General features: G+C 48.7%; 1 protein-coding gene across 30 annotated transcripts in view; it reads right to left on the bottom strand.

Annotated features, from left to right (window-relative positions):
• The window catches only part of NRXN3 (neurexin 3), a 979,693-nt gene extending 960,451 nt beyond the window's left edge, over nt 1–19,242 (bottom strand). For 8 of the 30 annotated variants that reach the window (XR_004751424.1, XM_035328396.1, XM_035328398.1 and 5 more), the window contains exon 1: nt 19,030–19,237. The gene's annotated coding sequence lies outside the window, so the exon portion shown is untranslated. Of the gene's footprint in view, nt 1–17,562; nt 17,584–19,029 lie in introns of those variants that run through there. The other 22 variants (XM_035328415.1, XM_035328417.1, XM_035328420.1 and 19 more) reach the window with 8 other exon arrangements.
• Nucleotides 19,243–20,516: the final 1,274 nt, after the last annotated feature.

Genomic DNA, 20,516 nt, shown 5'->3' with positions numbered 1-20,516 from the left:
GTGTCAATATTGGCAATGGTCTCTTTTTTCTCCTTTCAGTAAAGCAGGCGATCTGCTTTTTCACACACCCTACCCTAGAAACACGAGATCTCTATGATTCACTCTGCAACCTGCCTCTCCAGTCACACACCTGGGGGGAAGGCATGCTGAATGTTTTCTCATCAAAGAATAAAAACATTTAAAGCATTGTGTTTCTTCTGGGATTTTGTTCCTCCTCCAAAGGAGTCTTGTCACTTAACGTTTCCCTTCCACGCTTCCCCACGCTTGCCCAGCTCCAACCCACTGCCTGGCGTTCTCTCCCATCCCAGAGTTGGTCTCCTTACCCCTGTGCTCCTTCTGGTCACCTCCTCCAGTGCTGCCTGCCAAGGTGGCTGGCCTCTTGTGCACCTGTCAGTGGGGTCCATGCATGCACAAAGCTCTGTTTGAAGTATGCTTCATACATCAGAAAGCTGCCTTTTGCTCTCTTTTCACTCAGAAGCTTTTTCTCTAGTACTTCTCCCTAACTCCTTCTTCCCCCTTACTTCTCCTACTTCCCTACATCCTTTTCCCTCAGCCAAAGCTTGGTAATTTTCTTCATGCTCTTCTCTTGCTCTTAAAACTTCCTATTTCTTTCCTATTCTCCAGCTACTTCCTCTGGCTTATTTTGTTACCCCAGCCATGCCTCCAGGACCCCTACCTTGAAATCATTTGTTAGACTCCTTTCATTTTCCCCATTTGCTCCTTTGAGGCCCAGCACCGCCAGTCCTCAATGACGCGAACACAAACCCATGCCCTGTCTCCAAACAGGACACCTTCACTGGGAACTGACTGCTCCTCTAGGAAGCGATCATCAGACCTTTTCACAGGGGTACATGATGAGGTATTGGTGTTAAGAGGGTGGTTTACCAAGAACTGACTGGTTCTTGCTAAGTTAATCCATTTGAAGTTAAGACAAAGGTTTGGGCTGACTGTTTTGGGACAACTTATCCCTACAAACTTAAGAGAAAAAAGGATTCATTTGAGAAATTTTGGCCATGGACAGAGTCAAGCAAGAAAATAGGAAGTTTCATGGCAAAAGAAGTCAAACCAGCTATCCTCAGCAACCATTTACATCTTCTGAGTTCATACACTACGCAGTCAGCAAGCAACTGCATAAAGCAACTTCCAAGCTACTTAAAGAAGCTAAGAACAATGAGTCAGAGGGGCAGGATTTACGGCACTAAGATCTTCACCTGGAAAATGAGAGAAGGTGCATAGCAACTGCTCAGCAGGCTGAACGGCAAAGACACACACACAACCCCCAAGAAGTGAAGCAGGATGGAGCCTTTTGAAGTTTGGTGCATGATCCTCCCCGTGTGACAGCGACCTGTTGCTTCCAGACCACATGGGAAGGTCGCTCAGAGCATCGCCCCCACACGTGCTACCCATCTGAACGCAAAGGTGGGTGTGTGGGTGGCAGAGGAGAAAGCAAGCAGAGGGGTGAGCAAGCATGCAGGCAGCTGTGATTGAAAACTCTGAAAGTCTAAGGTCTCTGCAAACGCCCGAGTTAAAAGCAGAGGCAGCCTCCTGGATCGATTATGCATGCACGCCACTGAAAACACAGGCTGCTAAAGTGCCAGAGCCCTGCTGGATAATTTATAGGCTGGTGTTAGTATTCACGGAGCGGTGGGCAGAGTTCAAAGGAACGAAGTGGAGAATAGAAGTTTGAGCCTTATGAAAACACTGTCACGGCCAGCATGAGCCTCAGCCCCACAAAGGGCTTCACTTATGCCGGGCACAGGCAGAAGCCAGCAGACATTATCGCAGCAGGAGCCTGCAAGTGCCATCCTGGCACAGGGGCAGAGTGTCCAGGGAGCGTGCACAACCACAGTGCGCTAATGTGCAAACTCTGCAAGCATCTGAGCCCATCTCCTTGGATTTGGGGAAAGTACAAGAGAGTTGTGTGCCAAGCAGCCTGCGACCCTTCTTCTCCTGTAATGCTTCCTCGCAATTCCCTTCATTCTCCTACACTGGCCATACATCAAACTTCCTGGGCTACTTCTGCCATAAACACCAAGCAGGGAATAACTGAGGACCTTCAGATGCCTTTTTCACTTATGGTTCCACCAGGATTTGAAGTCAGGACTTCAGGAAAGAAATTAATCATACTAAGCCACCCAAAATGTAAGCTTTATTTAGGTGAGCTTGAGTTTTTCAGCTTTATCACTGTCTGAGCCTCTTAGTCATCTAGTTATCGGGAGAGAAAGATGGGAAGACAGTGAGGTCATCAATTTACCAGGCCCTATGTCTGCTCACGTTTGAGATTAGACACAACACCAACGGCATTAGAATAAGTACTGTGGTTGACTTCAGCAGAGATGTAAAGCAAAGCCTCCCTCGCCTGTCTTTCCTTCCTTCTCTGGCTACTACAAAGCCAGACCTTACAGACACATACAGGGGCACACCGCACGCTGTTACTATTCACCAACAACTGCCTAGCACAGTCAGAGTACAAGAGAAAGCCCCACACAGATGGCTACAAGAAGGGGTCTGGCCAGTATTATAGCATTACCTGCATGCCCAGATGCTACCTTTACATACCGCTCTTGTAACACCTCTCCACAGCACCCAGCATACTCCTCTCCAACCATACTCAACCCAGAAAAGACTTGTCTGAATTACAAGTAATTATCCAATCCATAAACTTCTCTACCTGAAGCTCCTTGGCTCTTGCAACATACTTCTGAACTGAGAAGGCATGTGGGAATTTGGTATCACGTATTGTGCTGCTTCAGAGATGCAGCTTCTACATTTGGACAGCACCAAGGACAATACAATTCTCATGTGTGACTAGGGAACGTGGCAAAATAATTAAATAGATAATCGTTGCTTAAACTCGTCTCCTCTCCATACAGTTACAATACAAACTTGGATTTTTCTCCAAAGATTCTGGAGGACTAGAAGATTGAAAGATTCATGTTATTTTAATCATTAGAGTCGTTTTTATCTTTTTTTTTAAACAAGACCCATTTTTACTCTGTTGGGTGACAGCATGGACTCTCAGCTGGCACAACTATTACATGCAATATGCAACTTGATTAGTTCAGCTTCTACATACGTGGTGGTCATCAGGGTCTTAGGAATCAATCTGTAGGTAGTCCACTGCAACATTTCAGGTGGATTTTCAGCAGCAATGTTATTAAAAGTCTAAGGACAAAGGCACATGTGCACAGCACAGAATTTTGAAGGCTGGCAGCATCTGCTGCTGATAAATTTGACAACCATTAATGTAGAGGACAGTTTGGGATAGAATCTCAAACCAATCCTAAAATGAAGAGCGTACTAAATGTGATTAAATAAATCAGTCTGTTGTCTATGATCTTCAACAAAAAGAATTTAAACTCTTTCTATTGAATTTGAGACCCATTTTAGAGATAAGAAATAGAGATAGCAATTTGCTCTTGTCACAAAACAACTCAATCAGACTGAAAAAAAAGTTTGCCTCCTGTCCCTTCCATTTGATTGCTTACCTCTCACAGTATAAAGAATGGAGGCTTCGAGGGGGGGGGGAGGGAGACACAAAAAAACACCTGCATTTAAGTTCATGCAAACATCTGGACAGTGTCCGGCAAAATGAGGCTATAGAGCAGACAGAAAAGAGTTATGAGGAAATAGAGAAAAGAGGTATAATGTGTTTAACATGGGGAGAGACAAAAATTACAAAGAACAACCAAATCTGAAATGACACATAAATCAGTTTACAAACAGAACCATTTTCTCAGCACAATTATGGTGACAGAAGAATCACTGGAGAGCTTTAAGAAATCGTTCGCTGAGCACTTACATGGGATAATCTAGCAAAGGGGCCCAGGAGACCTGGTTGATCTTCAAGAACAACATTCTCAAAGCACAAGAACAGTTGAATTTGATGTGCAGGAAGCCAAGCAGGTGTGGAAAGAAGCAGGTGGCTGAAGGGGAAGCTCCTGTTGGAGCTCAAACATAAAAGGAAGCAAGTGGAAAGTGAAAGTGGGGGTGGGCTCTCCAGGAGGATACTGAAACTGCCTCGGCACATCAGGATAGAAATTAGGAAAGCTTGAAATTGCATGATAATTCACAAAATGTGAACGGTGGTAAGAAGTGCTTCAGAATGCACACTGGTAGCAAGAGAATGACTAAGCAAACTGTGGGCCTAAAAAAGCTGAATGGGACAGGGACCAGTGGTATAGGGTATGGAAAATACTTAGCTCCACTTCTGTCTTGGTCTTCACTTGTGAAGACAGTTCTCAGCCTTCCTGTTTCATGTGCCTATTGAAAGTATCCAGGGGCCAGAAGTGCTACCCACAGCAGAGGAAGACTGAATTATGGACCACCTAAGCAAGCAGGGCTTACTTACCTATGTCCTTGGGACAGACAAGATGTCCCAACCTCACTGAGGGATGCAGCAACAGCTGATGTCACTCTGTCATGTTTTAAAGGTCACAGTGATTGAAGGAGGTGCCTGATGACTGAATAAAGGTAAATGTTGTACCCCTCTTCAAGAAGGGCAAGAAGGATTCAAGGAATTACAGACTGGTCAGCCCAACATCAGTCCCTGGGAGGATTATGCAGCAAATCCTCCCAGAAACCCAACACATGAATGACCAGAAGGCAAGTGGGAACAGTCAGTATGGATTTACCAAGGGAAAACTCAGCCTGATTGCCTTATGTGATGAGAGGACTGGGTTAACGAAGAAACAGCTTTTGAAACAGTTTCCAATAGGATCATTGTAAAAAATTTAGAGAGCGCTGTAAAAAATTTAGAGAGAGCTGAGTGTATGGCAAAGCAGGTGCAAAAATGACTGGACCACTGCACTCAAAGGCTGGGGGTCAGCAGTACAACAACCCAAGGGCAGCCAGTTACTAATGATGCAACTCAGGGGTCCTTTGCTAGACTTGCTCCATTCTGTCAATGCCTTCCTTGTACAGGGAAGGCCAGGAGTGTGCACAGTAAGCTGATGGCATTCTATGAGAACTACGAGAACAACAAAGACAGAACTATTTATCACTTGTTTCCAAAGGTACACAGGGGATCCAGGGATAAACCCCAAAATAGACAACTCCCTTGTTCATAGTTGCTTGCCCCATAAATGTATTCTAACACTTATGGTCCCCAACCTCTGCAGTTTGTCTGTATCAAAGGGTTCCTAGAAACCAATTCACCCAGAAAAAGTTAAATAATCACAGAATCGTAGAATGCTTTGGGTTGGAAGGGACTCAAAAGACCACTGAATTCCAACCCATTCCACTAGACCAGGTTGCTCAAAGCCCCATCCAACCTGGCTCTAGGACTTGATAAGAAGGTTTGAATATGACTTGATTGGAAGGTTGAGGCTTCAAGTTTCGGAGCATTTTAACTGTTCATCACTGCCCATGGCCACTTCATGGCTGCTAAAGAACAATAAATGGCATGGCAGGCCAAAGTGGAAGGAGGTGGGGGTTTGCAACATAGAGGTTAACAGCGAGCATGTTTGTAACCTGCTTCATGCTGGCATACTGTGCAATGGTACCACATCACACAGTAAATGATGAAGGACATCACAGCACCACACGCCGTCACTCAATTCAATATAAATTCAGAGAGAAGGGCACCCAGTGCCTACCCTGCATTTTGTGGCCCTCCTGAGGTACCGTCCAAACAAAATGTGTGCAAATGCAGCCACCAGCCCAGGCGAAGCTCCAAGAGCCAAGCCTGCCAAGTTCCCCAGCAGCATGGTACAGCCTCACAACTGGAATGGCTGCTCGCTGGGCAGCTGATTCCCAGCCCTTTGGGCAGTCTTGTACTCACCCATATACAGCACCAAAGATATAACCTATACAGACAACGTTGTTTCCTAGGACTTGTATTAGTTGGGTTTTGCATCACCTGGGTAGGACACCATTTTGGCCACCAAGCTTCTTGCCTTACGCCACTTAATTTGCACAACCATCCTGCTGAGACCTGACTTTTTTTTTTTTCCCCCAGTATCCTTTTAAACACTCAGTGTCAAAACTCGTGCTTACTGTCTCATTCTCTCTCTGTGTAACAAAAGAACTCTATTTCCCTTAGAACCTGCAGGGGTCACTTCACTGATGGGCCAGTATGTCTCCCTACATACGTACAGGGAAGTCTGGGGACAGAAAAACTTCATCAAGTGAGAAGTAAGCTGGGTAAATAAAACAGATGGAAGATGCGCACACAAAAACTCCAAAGCAAGGGCCGCAGCTTGAATTATTATTGTAATCCTTTGCCACATGCCTACAGAAAACTTGACAACAGCTAAGCTGTCAACATGCTATCATACCACCCATCCTGCTGACCAATCTTTGTTTTTCTGTACTCCCCCAGTTATCTGTGTCCATCTGTTGTCTCTTGTCTCATTATTAGCGTGCTAGCTCTTTGGGGCAGGGAGCATTTTTTGCCCTGTGTTTGATGCAGGACTGTGTAGGTGCTACCACAATAGGCAGGAATAACAACAATAATTAGGTTACATCTCCCTACCTCCTTGGGGTGGAATGTTTCCCTCCTGACTTCACAGCAGTGTTCATAAAAAAAATATTACTTGGTACAATTTGGGGCCTCGTAAACAAATAATTACATCACAACCTAACTTCGACCATTTCACCAGTCATCCCTTCAGGCCTGAATCCACTGAGCTCTCCATATGCTTCAAATGGTGAGCGTGTGAGAACTCGGCTCCAGAGGACGATACCAGCCTTGTGGTGCAGCAGGACCAATGCCCTGCATGCAACCCTTAGACAGATTTTCCCCTGGACAGAACAAACTTCCTACACACAAACTGTTGCCTCCTACTGTTGTGTGTCAACCCTGACTCACTCCTAGTGCCAAGAAGTAGGGGATAATATCTTCATCCTCCACTCGAAGAATGGCAGCAGCCTGCAGTTATGAGTTTATGTAAGAAGGCAAAAAATGGTTATATGGTAAACTGCACATGCATACAGTGGTCAAGCCCAACACTGTCCTAGTTCAACATGCATGTATTCACAGATGTTCTGTTAAACCAAAAGGAAGGAACTTCCTTCTTTGAGGTTTGTCAGAGAACTCGATCACTGTACTGGATATGCTCAGAAATTCTCCCCGGCCCAACTGGCTACAGAATGCCTGTTCATGTAAATCTAAGATTCAGAAGAAACCTAAGTAAAACACCACATAATATGTCTTGGATTACTTTCCCGTAGCCACTGAAAGAGTTTTGCTGAGCTCTCAGAGATGTAGATCCCCACTCCCTGAGTAGCAGCCTCCTCTCTGGAAGTACCATGAGCCTCCTTCATAAAGTACTGAAGTCAAAGTATTTATGGGATCAGGCATTAGGCTTCCTTTTCTCTAACCCATGGGGTGCTAACACACCTCCCTGCAATGCCTAATCCACACTACTGTGCCTTAGGTAAGTGGAAGAAGGAACTGTTGTACAGATGAAAACCCTGTGCCCTTGCCCACTATTTAATGGAAGAGCACAGAAAAATCATCTTGCAGTAACTGCAACACACTATAAAAATTTGCAGTGGATTTTAACAGGAAAAAGCAGAGGTGGGAGTCTTCCTTTTCATCCCCAAATTGTTTATCCAAATATTCCCAGTCTAAATTAATAAGTAATTAGGATAAGAACCTCCTAGTCAGGAGGACAGAGAAAGCTGGGCAAGCCCTCTGCTTCTTACCTGCAGGAACAGAAAGACTTACAGTGCTAGACATGTATGTGACTCTGCCAAAACCCACAAGCTTGCTCAAGCCTCTCTGGGACACGCACTGTAAAACTGGGCTGTGACAGGGACATGGAAGGTGCCACAGGGGCATTGCAGAGGGAGTGTTTCACCCTGGCCCTGCCTCCCCACGCTCCCACCACAACAGCTAGCAAGGGGAGAAGCCAGGTTTTCAAGTAGCCCAAAAGGTATAGGGACCAGACACTGGGGGGCTCAGGTAGCCCACTCCCGTCCTGAACAGGTCAAAATTCTAAGAAAACAAACTAGTTAAAATCTGGTGGCTCTCTGTCTCACCTGCTCTTAAAACTTCCTGCAATGGGAGCACCACAACCTCTCTCAGGAATGTTTTCGTGTTTAACTATCCAAACAGTCACAAAGCTTTTCCTAGCATCTATCTCCACATCTTCCTTGCAACAAATTAAGCTGATTACTTCTTGTCCCATCCCCAGTGGACACAGAGAACAATTAATCACTGTCTTCTTAGAACAAGCTTTTAAATATCGGAAGACTTTTCACGTCCCTCGTCAATCTTCTCTCCAGACTAAAGGAGCTCAGCCCGTGGAGCCTCTCCCTGCAGGTGATGCTCCCTGCTCTGGCTGCCCTCTCTTCATCTCCTTCCACTGTTCCTGGCTTTGCTGCTCACGCTGGACACAGTGCTCTGCTGTGGCTGCTGGAGTAGAAAAACTACCGCCTGTGTGCTACACGTGACGTTCCTGTTAAATATACCCTAAAATGAGATTTACTTTTTTGCAATGTCACCACACTGTTGACTCACATTCAGTCTCTGACTCACTGTAGTGCCTCCCAGATCCTTTTCTGCAGTACTGTTGCCTGGCTTGTTGTTCCCCATTTTGCATGTAGGCATTTGATTTCACCTTCCCAAGTGCAGCACTTTTCATTTGTCTTCAGTGAATTTCTTCTTACTGAATTCAGACTGCTTTCCAGTTTATCAGTTTAATAGGTGTGTGACCTACGCTGTGCCAGGAAGATCAACTTCCTGTCTCGTGTTACACACAAGCTAAAAAGAGCATGCAAGAACTGCTGTGCTCACACAAACGTTAAGAGTTACTGTCTTATCAAAAGCCTATCAATTTGTCACTTCCTTTTCTCTCTACATCTCCATGTGATACCCCATGGTCTTAGTAAGAAAACAGCAGCTCACTGAAGCTTTATAAAATACATTCATTCAATAAAATTATAAGCCACTGCCAAAAAAGGACTGCAATATCCCAAGCACCACATCACTCTGACCCAAGCTGGAACCAAACAGAGCTGCTAGCAGCTCATTAACTGGGTCACATCAACCAACAAGGAGGACAAAGGACATATTAAAAAAAAAAAAAAAAAAGCTGCTAATTATAGGAGCTAAATCTTTAAGACCCAGCTCAACAAAATTATGCATTTTGGTCCAATGTTGTTAGATAGACTGTCAAGTTTGTATTTGATTAATGACTTGTATGAAATTACACGGGGATCAATTTGTTTCCTTACTTTTTCCCATAAAAGCCCTTTGGCTTCTAGAGATGTCACAGGTATTTTAAATGTATTTACCTGGAATGATATTCTATCACACCCTCTAAGTACTGCATGAGCTAACCACACAAACTTCAACACAGTATCAGGCATATGGAGTCCCTTAAAAAGGTTTACCCCAGTCCCATCACAGAATTCTTGCATTCCCCATCTCCATCCAAAACGCAGGCAAAACTACTGATATTTTAAAATTTCTTCTCTTCATGGCATACAAAAAGATTTCAGGGTGCAACCCCCTACAGTAATAGAAGGGTTACAGAAACTGGAATCTGCCTCAGATGCTTGAAACTTTCCTTTCAAGGAACTCCTTGTACTTTACAAATGATAACTTTGAATTTTCAAAGTTGGGACTAATGTGAAGAACTGGTTTGACATATTCAGGGAGAGAACACCAAGCTTCTTCAGTTAATACTTTAATTGCAGGATCATCCTTACTGCTCTGCCGACACCTCCTGCTACTACAGTGCTATCCATGGGTCATGCACCAGTAGAGGCTGGGCCCTACCTGCCTTTTTTCCCAGAAAAGGGCCTCGGGGTACTGGTGGAGACCAAGTTAAACAGGATCCAACAGTGTGCCCTTGCAGCAAAGAAGGCTGATGGTATCCTGTATGAGGAGTGTTACAGATCAAGGCAGAGGATCCTTCCCCTCTCCTCGGGACTGGTGAGGCCACACCTGGAGCACTGTATCCAGTTCTGGGCTCCTGGTACAAGGAAGACGTGGAGCTACCGGGGAGAGTCCAGTGAGTTTCTGGGGAGAGTCCAGTGAGTGAATGGCCACAGAGACAATTAAGGGACAGGAGTTCCACTCCTATGAGGAACAGGAAGAAAGAGTTGGGACTGTTCAGCCTGGAGAAGAGAAGGCTCATGGGGCAGAACTCAGTAATGAGAACAAATACGTGAAGAAAGGGTGCAAAGAAAACGGAGCCAGGCTCTTTGCTGTGGTGCCCGGTGACAGGATGAGAGCCCATGGGGACAAACTGGAACACAAGACATTCCGTCTGAACATAAGGAAACACTCCTTTAATGTGAGGACAACCAAGCACTGGAACAAGTTGCTAAGAGTGGTTGCATAGTCTCCCTCCTTGGAGATATACAAAAGCCATCTGGTCATGGTCACCTGCTCCAGGTGGGCCTGCTTGAGCAGAGGGGTTGAACAAGATGACCTCCAAAGGTCCCTTACAACCTCCACAGTTCTATGGGTTTTACCAGTCATCAACAGATCAAAACTCTTCCTGAATAATAGCTCCTCTGTGGCTTAAATCTGTTCCTTTTCAAACATGCCTTGACGCTGCACCAGAACCCCCTGTAGTCTGATACTGAGGGATGATGGTACAGAAAGAAACTCAGCAGCCAGGATGAGTTCCTTCTCCGGACAATGATTCCATTTTGACTATTGCACAAACGGATCAAAATCTTTGCCAGATCACTTTAAATCAGACTTTCTGCAGTGTTTAGAGATCAGACAGGTTATTCCCCCCTTCCCATTACTCCCAGAACCAGAGAAGACAGAAAACACAGTGGTCAAAATAATTCAAGTCAAACTGTTTAATGCCATACATATAATGCAATATTGCTCACATCAGCAGAGAGCTTTCTTCCAGATAAGACCTCAGATTAAAGCAAGGACTCATCTTCCCCGTGGCTCCCTAGCACCTGGAAAAAAGGAAAGGAGGGCAGCATGGCCTCCCACTGGCTCTTCCAGTCCAGTGAACAGAAGAGAGTTCTGCCAAGTAAAGGAGAGAGATATAATCTTGTCTCACCTTCCAGTGCTCTGATGATCAGAAGAGAAAATGTTAGGTGAGCACGCCATAATTTTATACCTGTGTTCAGCAACTGACTTATCTATATGAAGTAAATGAAGACCAGTTGAGCTACTAGTTATCAAGAAGTTACGAGAGCAAGCACACCAGTATGACCAGTGCTTTAACTGGCACCAAAGCTCAATTAACTTAGAGATGCAACAGTAACTACAAGAGCAAAAAATCAGGAAGGCATCAAACTGATCAGAAAGCCAATTGAATGCTAACATGCCTTGAAGATTTCTCTTCATTTTTGTGTTTAAAAGAAATGAAGTATTTTGTTAAGAAAATACAACTGACTAGCTGGCAACACATTAGCACAAATCAAGTGAAAATTGTGTAGCTGTAGGAAGAAAAAGATTCCCCCTTGGGACAAGTGAAGGACTCTAAACTTCAGGTGAACAGGTTTTTCTGCAGCCCCTTCCTTGCTTCCCTCCATGATTGGTCACGAAGACAGCTGACAGAAGGGCCTTCCACACATGCCTCTCCAGATCCCGTTCCTCCTCACTCCATTTAGTTTCTGCAGTTCAAGCAGATTCCTTTTTCCCCTGAAATCAATGTTTAATTAACACATTATTGGAAAAAAAAAAAAAAAAAAAAAAAAAAAAAAAGGGCTGTAACAGCAGACTGAAATGAAGCCAGCACCTCCCTGCTCTGCAGATGCAGCCAGTCCCATCAGTTACCCCACTGGAGAGTTCTTCCTCTCCTCATCCTCATTCAGCTGCCAGCAAACATCATCCTTCTGCTTTGTTACCTTCCTTTGCATCCCCATCCCTAGGGGAATCCTTCCCTCCTTAGAGGTGGTTCACAACAGCAGGAAAGACAGGATCACGCTGCAGAAAGTAGAGGGAGAAGGGTAACAAGTGCTCTCAGCATGGCCTCGCAGCATGACCAATGCCTCCCCTTTAGTCCTGCCATCCCCAGTGGAGCAGCACACTGATTCCCCTGGTGACTTCCCCACCTCGACGCAGCAGCAGGAGGAACGCTGCAGTGGTAACAGGACAGTATGCTTCGCCATGAGCAGAGGGCACTCCCAGGGTCAGACTCACAAAGTCTGGGACTACACGCAGCTACGCGTACCCAAAGGCAGCAGAGAGGCTACTGGCAGCTTCAAAAGGTTTACATCATGCCTCTCCCCCATTGCCTCCTCCCAACCTCATCAATTATTATTCTAGCCCATTCCTTGGCTCTCATCCTGCTGCTGGGAGGTACTTGGATGCAGGGGATGCTGCAGCACTGTCAAGGGCATTACGAGGCAGGCCCCACACCTTGGGCACCCTCCCTGCTGAGCAAACCAGCACCCTCACTACAGGGTTGGTACAGCAGGGGAGAGACAATGGAGTCCATGAACTCCTGGGCTAGGCTGCCCTAGTTAGAAAAGGAGACATCAGGATGTTTGAAAGGGTCTACTATCCTGGCACTGTCATTCCCAGGATCCAAAGCTACTAGTGTTAATTAGTTCCCGTGATGTGACGGATGACAAGCGGCAAGGCCAGGAATGACACAGGCAGATTGCGTTCGAAATAAGCTGTCCCTCACCATCAAGGGCAAAGGAAAGGAATCTGGAGAAGACAGGAGCTAAGCACACCGAGAGACGCCAGGTATGCTGACAGATGCCCCTCATCCCTGACGCCCCTTTCCAATCACCCCGGCTCACTCCCACTGCTGGCAGACAAGAAATAGGCAGGGGAGCATGCCAGGGGGAATATTTGGGCTCAGGGCTGTGAGAGACAAGGGGAAAGCTCTGAGCTTTGAGAAACAAGGCAAATGAAGGGCTAACCCAAGGGCAAGGGGCTACTTTTCAGACAGAGCTGAGCTCCTGATGGCTGTGGGCGCTCCTCCACCACCCTCTGCAAAGCCACGCAGCGATGCCTGCAGCAGCCCAGAGTCCCGAGAGGCTGCACGCTTAAGCCCAGACAGCAGGCTCTGCCAAGCTGCACGGCGTGCATTTCCCAGCAGCTGCCCACAGTGCTCAGAAAGCCTTTTTCTCTGAATGGCAACGCGAGACATTGCATCCCCACCCTCTCTTAAGAAACTCAGGATCTTCCAACACCACTGGCGTATCTCCACCGGGAGTCCGACCGCCCAGCTCCTCGAGCACAGTGCTACAGGGACACAGCATTTCATCCCTCACAGACCTCAGTAAAGCCATAGTCATGCTAGCCAAGCCCGAAGTTATGGCTTTTCCTTGCCAAAACAATAAAAGCGAGTACAAATATGGATGCCATCCACTGCCCACAACAAGGAGAAAAGAAGAACAGACTTCTCCCATGCTGCCTTCCTACAGACATGTCTTCTTCTGGCTGCCTGGATTGGTGCTGAGAGATCAAAACATCATCTCTGATGCTCAAAGTCCTTTACACATGTGAATTGTCTCGGTCTATGACGGTATGAGGATAAACCAGAGGAATGAGAAAGCAATTTACCTGACCAAGACTCTGCAGAGTGCTGGTTTCAAGAAACCAACAATCCCACTATCATCTTGGCTTCCAAAATGCTAAATATTCTCCGCAGCACTTGCTGTATGAATTAAGAGCTGACTATGCTAGATTGACAGACTGCTATTAACTAGAATAGGAGGATGAGGGGGAGAAGAGAACTGATAGAATTTTTCAAAGCTTAACCAAAATTGGGGTAATTTCTGGCTCCAGCTGCGTTGGCAATAGTCCCAAAATAAAGCCTGTCTCCTTATCATGCTGGTGGGAGCAGGGGCAGACAAAGTTAGACGCTTTTTGTTTTTAATTTAAACACCGTGTCTCTTGAATCGCTGTCAGAAGTCATCTCTTATCCTGGCTTTTGGTCATCACAAAGTTCCTGGCTGTAGCATTTTGTTCTTGGCCAGACCACTGTGTGTCCTTACCCTTGACAAAGTACATCACAGTTCAGCCAGCGTTCACACCTCCCCCTGAACACCCAGAGCCTGTTACAAGAGAGGAGAGGGCAAAGAAAAACTGATCAGGGAGGTAAAGCACACTCTGCTTCTCTCAAGACAGGTAAACTCTGGAGCCTTGGATAAAGCTGTAGAAGAGAAAAGCAAGAAATTCAGTAGATCTGCTGAAATACCACTGCTGCTACACCAAGCAAGGGACTGAATGAAGTCTTCCTTCCCAGGAACACCCTAGACTAGAGCCCAATCACATGCAGTTTGAAGGTGTCCTCTAAGGTGATAGTCTTAATCCAATCCTAACACAAAGAGACAAAGAGTTGCCTGATGGCTTGGTGACTGGCTTGAAAAGGGAGAGAAGTGGGGGAGAGAGGTTGCCAGCTCACTTCCATTTTGCGCAGGGACTTTGGTTATCACTACCATCAACTACCCCTGGCACCATTGCTCAGCCCCTGAACACTCTGCTGGAACTGAGCTCCCCTCTCACTTCTTGGGTGCACATCCTTCAGGGTGCAGTGAGTCCCTTCACTAAGCGAAGTTCACCCTGCTCTGCTGGCTGTGTAAGCTTGAGCGCGGACAGAGCACCACAGCTACAAAACTCACTTTGAAGTCATTAAGGTTTACCTTCTATAATACTTTCTCCCAATTTTCTCTACTCCTGTGTCAAATAAACAGAGACCAACTATGCGACGAGAGCTTGCTGGCACCTTAGTCACTGGGGAAATGGAGGAACGGTAAGACCAGGGCCCAGCTTCACCCTACAGGGCGATGGGGAGGCAGGCTTGGGCTGCATGGTGCGCAGCTGGCCGCTGCAGGAGCCGCCCTGCCCACAAGCACAGGCACCACAGCATGATTTCTGAAGGGGCTGGGGAAAGGGGAGGGAAATCAAAAGCAGCTTCTAGGGAAGCCGCGCAGCCGAGGTGAGATCGCTGCGGTGAGCACAAGGCAGGGGGGTGGGAGAGGCAGGTATCTCTCCGGGCATCAGCCGCAACGGCAGCGGTACTGGACGCGTCCCTGCCCTGTCTTCCTGACCGCAGCTCACCACCGCGCCTCAAGGTCAGGCAGAGAGGAGAGCGGCGGCCGGCAAACCACAATAGCCCTGGACAGATCTATTTGTTAGGCTTTTGCTATCGCTCCGTGAAGTGGAAAGATCCAGAAGCGTGGAGACCTGGGAGCAGGCGCAACCACACGCAGGAGAGGAGAAGCAGCGGCTGGCGGAGCCATAGGAGCCTTTCTCCCCAGCTCCCCTCCACCCGGTGTGCAAGCAGCCCACGACCAAGCCGGGAAGGCCTCCATGCCCAGAGGAGGAAGGTCCTGAGCAGGTCCGCGAGCCCTGGGGGGCCCTGGCCACCTGACACCCAGGAAAAACCTCACTCACTGCTGCTATCCCCACCCCTGTGTGCCAGCCGCCCACAGCCACCAGCTGAGGCTGGCTGGGCTATTCCCCTGGCTCTAGCTGGGAGAAGAAAGGGAGGGAGGAAAGAAGGGATTCATCTTCCTTTCCTTTCCCCCCCTCTTTTCCCTGCTCCACCCAGACCCAAAGAGCCGCGTCTCTCCTGCACACCCTACCACAGAACCACAAGGAGCTTTCCCCCGCCTCTCTCCATTCACCACCCTCCAGCAGGGACTGCCTGGAAATGGCGATATTCCCCTATCGTCTGGATCAACCGCACGGACGAGCTGAGAGAGGGCAAGGCAGGATGGCATGGCAGGGCGAGGCGGGGAGGCTTTGTTAGGTCCTGGCTCCAGCGCAGCCCGCCCCCTCTCTCCATCGCGATGCCCTCCAGCTCGGACACGTGAGGAGGCGCAGGGAAGGGAGGGGGCCTGGGGTGCCTATGAATTTTGTTTCCCCCATCAAGGGGACGGCTCGCTCCCCCGAGCACGCCTGGCTCTGCCGGAGCTCCCTGGAGTAACCTTTATTCCAGTGTGTCGCAAGCATGTATTTCACGGATGGTTACACTGAATCATTATCACCAGACGTTCATTTGACCAAAATAATGTTATTAGCATCGTCAAGTCCGTCCCCCCCCACTCCTCCCTCCCCAGTACATCCATGCTCCCTCCAAGCCCCAGGTCCCCGCCGCCTGCGCAGGGCACACCCCTCCCCGGCACAAAAATCTCACGATGTGCGACACGTCCTGGAAAAGAGCGCGGCGAGATGGGCTGGCGAAATGGATGGACGTGCCTTTGGCATTTACTGCGCTCCCGACCCTCTGCCAACGTTTATCAGCCGCACACACAAAGACGGGCACGCAAAAAACAGGATTAAATCACGGCCTGTCCTAGGTACGTGACTACGGGTCTGCGAGCGTGTGCACGTGTGCCCGAGCTGCGATCGCAGTCCTATCGGGAGCCCGAATCTGCGTGGCATGAAGCAAAGGTCATCGTGCCACTGTTGCGATGCACTAAAAAAAAGCCGCAGAGCCATCAGGATGTAACACAGAATTTTCTCGTCAAGGGACGAGAAACCTTCGGGGGGGTGGGGGCTGGGAGGAGGAAAGCGGGTGTGCGGATGGGGGGGATGGGGGGGAATGGCAGAAAATGGGGAGGAAAATGAAGAATACAAAGCTCCACTTCGCTAATCCAAGATAGACAATCCATCCCTTCCCCCTCTCTACGCCCTCCCTCCCCCCGAAATGTTGGTGCAGATGGATTTCTGTATCTTGGTTTTGCAGCAGTGGGTCTAATGACTCCCATACCAAACCCCCTCGCTATCATAACCCCTCCCACTATTTTTTTTTAGACCGGGCTGAAGAATAATGTGTTTTTAGAGATAATGGGTTTTATAAAAAGAAAAGAAAAAGGGACGCAACACAGACATTATGCGAATAAGCTGCTCCCCGCATCACCCCCATCTTCCCCCAACCGCACATCCCGATTTCACCCCCTCCCATCTTTCTCCAGCCTTCCCCCATCAGCTCCCCCAAGGAAAGGAAAAAAACCCACACCGCGATCTGGGTAGCCGATCTCAAAATCCCAAGCACTAATCCGCTTGAATTTGTTCTTCCCCTTATATAAGCAGCAGCACGTCAACATGTTCAGTGGAAAGGCAGCGTAAAATGAGGCCAGGCTACAGCCATGGAACAGGGGTGATATCGGCAGATATCGCTTCTATCGAGAAGCCATCACCACCGGGATGATGAAATCAAGTACTGGGCTTTCAGCCCTTCCCTTCTTTTATTTATTTATTTTTCTACGTTTGCTCTCATTCTATTTTGTTTTCATTTTGGTTTCGCTCTACTTCATTTTTTAAAGGACAAAAGTGAAATAAATAATTAAAAGCCCAGAGACATACCCCACCGGAAGGTGCCCGAATGCTCCAGAAAGAGAAGCCTCACCTCCTAACTTCTTTTCCTTTATTTTCCCTTTTTTTCCTTTTTCTCTTTTTTTAATAAATACATACAGCCCTGTTGCTCCCGTCATCCCCAAACTTCAAACATCCCCAATTGCACCACCCCACTCCCCAAAACCAGATACTTTGTTAGAGACAGACCATTGTTTAGGAAACTGCCGAAGACCGAAAAAGAAACCGATAGAGAAATGGAAAATGAGCTCTACACAATAGTCTAATTCGTTCAGCTGATAGAAGCGCGCCCAGTCCCAAAACCAAAAGCAATAATCTCGGCAACCTCCTCCCCCCAGAGCCCCACTCACCCGTAGGTAAACTCGCCCAACTTAATACCGATGACCATTTTAACTTAAACCAACGACAGCCGTAACACCCTTCTGGTTCACGCTACACTTAATAACCGGCTCTATCAGCCTGGCAAACAAAACCTTTTGTGATCATTTTTCCCCCACCTACTCAACATCTCCCGGAGACTTTTCGCCAGCCTAGCGAAGAGTTCGCCCCCCTCAAAAAGCAGCCCCTCAAAACACGCAATAAGCCGATGCTGGTGAGCGGTCATGTCAATACTCGCCTCTTTGGGAGGGCTGCGTGCTTACCACAGAACAATTGCGTGCAGGCAAAAATACCGGAGGAACAATTAATATTTAGAAATAATAATAATAATAATTTCTTAAAACTATTTCAACGAAGCGCTGAACGGTTCGACCATTGAAAGGTGGAAAGAGCTTGGGAAAGCGGAAGGCTGGAAGTGTCCTTTTTCTAAACAATTTGATGGGTTTAGCCTGGGTTCTGCCTCCCCGATGCTTTGGTTTTTCTGCCGCTGATCTCATGCCTAATCTTCTTTATTGTTTTCTTTGAGAGGGGGGGAGAAATCAGGATTATTTTTTTTTGAAAGAGAAAGATTTGAATTTTAACAAAATGCATCCTCATGGAGCCCTAGCTAAATATGTTACTTCCCAGCTACAAAGGACTGCAATTAAAATAAATTTAAAGAGTAAGCAAAAGACAAGTCACCTGCAAAGCACCAGAGTCAGTGCCCTTAGGTAGGAGAATTACATCACTCCCTGACTGAATGATGTTCTCTTTTAAATTATAAAGCAGGTGAATTTTTTTTTATTTGACGGAAGACCAAAAAAAAAAAAAAGGCAAAAAGAGGTGGGTATTTCACATACATCTTGCACGAAGAAAGCACTGAACCAACCTTTAAGGTCACTCACTGCCTGAAAACCCACAGCAGTCGCTCACGGTGGAAGTTTTCAGGCAAGACGGCTACTAAATCATTAATACAAACAAATGGAAGGCGGGGAGGAAAGGCGCTACTGTAATAGATCCGAAGACTTGGAAGAGGAAAAAAATACTAGGAAAAAAAAAAAAAAAAAACTTTCATCTTCAGCCTCTCTTCGTTCCTCATTAATATTTTTTTCAAGAAGAAATCCTTAAGCTTTAGCCAAACGGGAGGCTCTCTCTAAGCGTCTCCCGGCCGTAATTCAGCGCGGTGTCTTCTTCTTTTCCGCGGGGCCCCCCGCTCTCCGCTCGGAGGAGCCCCGCCGCGGGCAGAGCGGTTCCCAAAAAGTCGGGCAGGAGCCGCCGGGGCCGGACAGCGCCCGGGAGGGACCGGGGGTAGCCGGGCAGCTGCCTCGCGGGGGGCAGCACGAGCCCACCCGCGGGGCTCCGGAGCCCAGCGCCTCCGGGGAGGGAGCCCCCGCCGTGCCGAGCCGTGCCGTGCCGTGCCGAGCCGAGCCGTGCCGCCCCCCGCCCGCCACCCCGCTCACCTCCGCAGCCAACTCGCGGCTCGGCTCCGCTGCGCGGCGGGGGGCTCCAGCGTGGCCCCAGCCAAGGAGGCTTAGGGGGTCCCGGGGAGGCTGGGCTGGCCGTGCCGAGCCGAGCCGAGCCGTGCGAGCCGCGGGCGGAGCTGCGCAGGGCTGAGCGCGCCGCGGTGCCGGAGCAGCCCGAGCCCCGCGCACGCCGCCGCCGCCCCCAGCCCGGCCCGGCCCCGCCCGGCCCCGGCTTTTAAAGAGACCGCGGGCACGGGGCCCCGCACGGACCCGGTACGGTCCCGGTTCAGCCCCACTCCGGGAAGCCGCCGCCCGCCCCGGCTCTTCGGCCGCTCCGGCGCTTCCCCCCGGGGACGCGGACGGGGACAGGGGGCTGCCTCCCCGGGACGGCGAGCCGGGGGGGGGGGGGGGGGTGCGAGCTTCTCTTCGGTCTCGGCTCCCCGCTGCCTGCCCCAGCCCGGCCGCTGCCCTCCTGGATCCCCCCGAGATCCCAGACATCGCCCCCGCCGGCTGCGGGGCAGCCCGGGGCGGTTTGTGCCCTGCCCGCCGCCTCCAGCCCGGCCCGGCCTCCCCAGCCTGGCAGCCTCGTACCCACCCGTAACCCCCGGAGAGCGGAGGGAACGGCACCGACGCCCCCGGCTGCGCTGGGACCAGCGTTTAGCGGGAGAGCGTCAGCCCAAGCGCTATAATTTATCCTTGTGGCACCCTCAGCGCCTCGCACAGCAGACAGCCTCGTTCAGAGTATCTTCTGCGAAGTTTCCGAGCGTGTTCTGAGCGTGTTCCCCTGCTGAAAGCCCATCTCCGAGAACAGCAGGCACCCAAAGGGCACACAAAACGCCAAACCAAGAACCCAACCCTCTGACCCCCTCTCCCTATCCTATACTATGATTTTGGATAATTCGGGGCTGATGCTCACCCCGCGCTGCCAGACAAGGGGAACTGCATTTGCCCTCGAACAGACTGGAAAGCTGTTTGCCATTTCCTTCCCTTTCTGGTCATGTATGCAAAGGTTTTTGTCCTTTTCCACATTTTGCATAGGAGAAAGCTCACTCCCAGCACCTGGTAAATAATAATTATTTTATACAAAGGTATTGATCGCTTTGCCCACTGTCAAAATGAAGCTGTGTCTGGGCTGTGTAATAGCCTCACAGAAACACTAAATAATAGTTTCAGGTAGTATTAGGAGCCCCCTGGGAAGTTTCTCTGGAAAACACAGTGCTCCACACCTCCTAACACATTCAGACGCATGCAGAGGGAGGATAACAGAGACCTATTTCAACGAGGTGACAATGGCCCAGCAGAGAGGCATCTTCCAGACTCAAAACGGAAGTCCCTAGAGCAAGAATTTATCCCTTTACGTCTGTGCAAACGCAGGTTATTGTTCGGCTTCCTGTTTTGTATGGACAACAGAGCAGCGGTGAGAACTATCAATCCCTCCTCAGGGCAGGGGATTAGATCCTGGTCTCAATTACTGTGAAGAAAAT

Source organism: Oxyura jamaicensis, chromosome 5 (assembly GCF_011077185.1).
Source record: "Oxyura jamaicensis isolate SHBP4307 breed ruddy duck chromosome 5, BPBGC_Ojam_1.0, whole genome shotgun sequence".
Taxonomy (NCBI): Eukaryota; Metazoa; Chordata; class Aves; order Anseriformes; family Anatidae; genus Oxyura; species Oxyura jamaicensis.
This window is presented reverse-complemented; position numbering and strand designations above follow the sequence as displayed.